The following is a 4,495-nucleotide window of genomic DNA, read 5'->3' on the forward strand; positions in this document are numbered from 1 at the left end:
GCAAACCTTTTGTTTTCCAACTTTAATTGTATTATAATGGTAAAAAAAATGCTAATTGTTACTCCATATCAACTGTTTTTACGTGGTGGGATTGGGGGAAGGAATCAGTGGGTGAGGATCTGGCATGGGAGTATCTGTGTTTGCCTGCGTGTGTGTGCGCGTTACTTATGGCTGTTAATTATCTCAGAAAGGCAAATGTTCAAGTGAAGAGAAACAGACAACGGTTCACAGTGATTATGAAGCTGTGTTTGTACCACTGCCAACTCTTGGGGAAAATTTCATATCTGTTGGTAGAGAAAAAATACTGGAAACCTACAAATGAAATCCTGAAAACTGTAAAGATGTATATCTCTTGGTAATTCAAACTAGGGACAAATATTATTTATGAAGATGAAATGTTTGTGTTTCTATGCTACAGTATTTAGTAATAATAATTATTCACATACAGTGTTTATATTAATCCTGACCATGCTAATTCAGAGTATGCACTTTTATTTACCTTTGTTTGTGAAGCCAGTTCATTAGGCAAATGATCAATATAATTCGCTTACTGTCATTCAGAGAACTAGCAATTTTCAAACATTTTAGATGCATCTGTATACAGTATTATTTTAATTTTATATAAAATATTCTTCTTTACTGGATGTTACCATATTAACTTCACACCCAATGTGTTTATACTGAAATCTTCACTTTCTAGGATAAACCATTGTCTCCCGCTGACTCTCTTGGTTTTGTCGGCAAAACTATTCCCCTCATCTTGGAACCTCAAAGTCTTCCTTAAGGACTCTTCTTCCTTAAAGACTCCTCTCATGTTGTGCATATTTATTCTTTTGGAACATCCAGGAAATTCTGTCTTGCTAGTACATTTTGCAATTATCTTTTTAGCTTTATTTCTAGCACCTCCATTGCAGACCTCTCCTAATCCATTGAACTTATTTTACATCTCTCTGCCTACCATGTTTCTTCTTCCAATCCATCCTACACATCAAAGTTCCTCCACTTTTTGGTATCTGCAAACCACATAATAGACATCCAGGATATAGGCAGACCAATTACAGGTAAAGTTTTAAAATACTGTCATAATTTTTAAACAATAGTAAATAGTTTAAAAGTGATGATAATAGCTGTTTTGAATAATTAATTCATCATAATAATTCAGCAGTGGGAATGAAAAAAAGCAACAATTATATTAATGAGAGGGGAGAGTAACCCAAGGGTTACTCCAAAATGAGGATACAGATAACCAGCTGTAACAGATTGCATATAGAGTCTGTTTCTTCATTTATTCTTTATTTCTGCTGAATTAGAAAGATCTTACTTAAAAGTCATTGTGGGAACAAGAAGGAAGGAGAGAAAATGACATCCACAGATTACAGTACCTATAGCCAAGCTGCAGCCCAGCAGGGCCAGTACTTATGCTACCCAGCCCACTCAAGAATATGCACAGACCATACAGGCATATGGGCAGCAACATTGTGGAACCTATGGACAGCCCACTGATGTCAGCTCTACCCAGCCTCAGACGACTGCGACCTATGGGCAGATTATCTGTGCAACTTCTTATGGACAGCCTACCGTTGGTTATACTACTCCCAGATTTGATCTTGGAAGCATCAGTGGAGGTGGGCGGGAAGGAGTCTGTGGTGGAATGGGTGGTAGAGAGCAAGGTGGCTTCAGTAAGCCTGGTGGACTCATGGACAAAGGACCAGATCTTGATCTAGGCCCAATTGTAGATCCAGATAAAGACTCTGACAGCATCGCAATTTACATGCGAGGCTTAAACAACAGCGTGACCCTAGGTGATCTGGCAGACTTCTTAAACAGTGTAGAGTTGTTAAGATGAAGAAGATAATCAGACAACCCATGATCCCTATCTTCTTAGACAAGGAAACAGGGAAGCCCAAAGGCAGTGCTGCAGTGCCCTACGAAGACCTGCCAGCTATCAAGGCTGCCTTGGAGTGGTTTGTTGGGAAAAAGGTTTAAGGGAGCAAACTTGAGGTTCCTCTTGCTCTGAGGAAGCTTCTGGTGAATAGCATGCGGGGTGGTATGACTCCCTGTAAGGGTAGATGGATGCCACCGCCACTCCCTGGAGGTCCAGAAGGCCCCAGAGGTTGCATAGACCATGGAGGAGACAGAGATGGATTCCTCAGAAGAGGGTCCCAAGATTCCCAAGGGAATCCATCTGGAGGAGGACACATCTACCACCAAGCTAGACCCTGGCAGTGCCCCAATCTGGGGTGTGAAAACCAGAACTTCACCCAGAGAACAGAATACAACCAGTGTAAGGCCTCAAAGCCCGAAGGCTTCCTTCCACCATCCTTTCCACCCCTGGGTATTGACCTTGGCAGGGGTGGCCCCGGTGGCATGTGGGGAAGAAGAGGTGTCCGCATGGACCACCGTGGTCCTGGTGGATTGTTCAGAGGTGGCCCTGGTGAAGACAGAGGTGGCTTCCGTTGTGGTTGGGGCATGGACTGAGGTGGCTTTGGTGGAGGAAAATTAGGTGGCCCTAGTGACCCCCTGGACCTTTGATAGAACAGATGGGAGGCAGAAGAAGTGGATATGGAGGATGTGGAAAAATGGATAAAGGCAAGCACTGTTGAGCATGCAGAGACTGGCCCTAATAGACACAGAGACCCCATGAAGCTGCATTGAATGCCAGAATTATTTTTTTATTTTTTATTTTAAAATTTATTCTGAGGGAGAGCATGTGAACATGAGTTAGGGAGGGGCTGAGAGTGAAGGAGTAAATCCTCACCAGGCTGGGCACTGTCAACACAAGCCCAATGCAGGGCGCGATCTCATGAACTGCAAGATCTTGCAAGATCACTGCAAGATCATGACCTGAGCCTAAATCAAGCGTCAGATGCTTAACTGACTGAGCCCTCCAGGTGACCCTACCAGATTTAGTTTTAAACCAGAAAATGTTTTAGGTTTATAAATCCATGTTCACAGTGTTGACCACAACATTATGATTATTCCTTGTCTGCACTTGAGTATTTTTCAGCATTTGTGAAGAAACCTTAGAACAAGTTAAATGTTAAAAAAAAAAAAAAAGTCATTGTGAAGAGCAGCAAATACTTGGTGGTCTTTTGACTGGTTCTGGTTTGTCTAATCGTACAAAGATTCAGAAATTAGGGAGAGGGTTTTTGCTGACGGACATCCAGTGCCTTATTAGGAACTGTTTAGGCTGAGGGCATGCTCTTCTGAAAAGTGGCTGGTATGTTGAATTCATCAACACCGGCCAGTTGGATTTCTAATGAATTTTTGATTGGATTTGTTTGTGATAATTATTTCTTCATATTGATTTTTGGCATTCAGATGTGTTAAATATGGTCCATAACAGCACTGATTTCTTTCTTCAATAAGTTTGGAATATCTTTAAATAGTAAGATAGAAACTCTGGTCAACTAATCTATATCAAAATTCAGTCTTTTTAGAAACTTTTCCCCTCTCTTCCTAAATGTTTAAACTTAAATGCTGTCTATGAAATGATAGATTCAGGATCTTCCAGATATTGAATATACAACTGAGATATTCCACTGGAAATTAAAGAAATCTTTTTGCTGGATTTTTTTCTTCACTTACCGTTTCATTTAACGACCTTTACTCTTGACAGCCAGAGTTCTTGAGTATGAAGAAACAGAATCTTCTGTTCTCAACCCATTTTCTTGCACAGCATGCTAGAAATTCTTGCCTACAATCTGATGATATTCATAGTTTTTTTAATTTCTTTCAAGCTTTAAGTCAAGTTCAGGAGGCACACTTACCCTGACAACTGTGAACAAAGCAGTGTTGGTTTGCCCCTGGGTGCAGTTTCGGTCATTCATGTGACGATATCTTTCTTTGTTGTGCATATTGATTGCACTCAGTCAATAACAATCCCAATGCACCCTTCATGTACACCAAGACTTACAAAATTATTAGCAAATAAGAAATCTCTTCCCCTCTGGCATTAGTTTTTAGTGATAAATAATTGTCAATCATTTCTCCTTGTACACATATGATCTACTTTACACTGTGGATGTCTCTGATTTCGTACAAGTCTGAAGAGAAGTATCTGCTGATAAAAGCCTAACAGCAAATAGTAAATGTTCTTTCACATTGTACACCACTGACATTATCCATCTTCTAACAGTTTCATAAATAACTTCACAGTTAGTTTATTCTGCTTTTCTCCATAAGGTGACTGTCACTGAACTTATTTGCAACTTTGAGTGATACCTTACTGGTTTTGGTTTCTTCTCTGCCTTGAGTGAGGGAACTCGTCAATATTTTACCTAGCAGCTTTTGTTTTCACTTGTTTCGGAAAAACTTGATAGATATACCTGAATTCTGCCTTGAAAATGACAAGAAAGCTTCAGTGGCTTCATACCACTATTTGACAACCTTTTGCAACAGACAACTCACTGAGGACCAGTGATGAAAAATGGTCAGTCCACGAAGTCCAGTCTTGAGATGTTCATCATTCTACATCCTGTCTGCAGGTCTCCTT

At 40.3% G+C, this 4,495-nt stretch overlaps 1 pseudogene; it reads left to right on the plus strand.

Moving 5' to 3' along the window:
* Window positions 1-1,226: 1,226 nt before the first annotated feature.
* LOC109277278 (RNA-binding protein EWS-like) lies at window positions 1,227-2,708 on the plus strand (annotated as a pseudogene).
* Window positions 2,709-4,495: the final 1,787 nt, after the last annotated feature.

This window comes from Panthera pardus, unplaced genomic scaffold (assembly GCF_024362965.1).
Source record: "Panthera pardus isolate Hobbes unplaced genomic scaffold, ASM2436296v1 HiC_scaffold_13, whole genome shotgun sequence".
Lineage (NCBI taxonomy): Eukaryota > Metazoa > Chordata > Mammalia > Carnivora > Felidae > Panthera > Panthera pardus.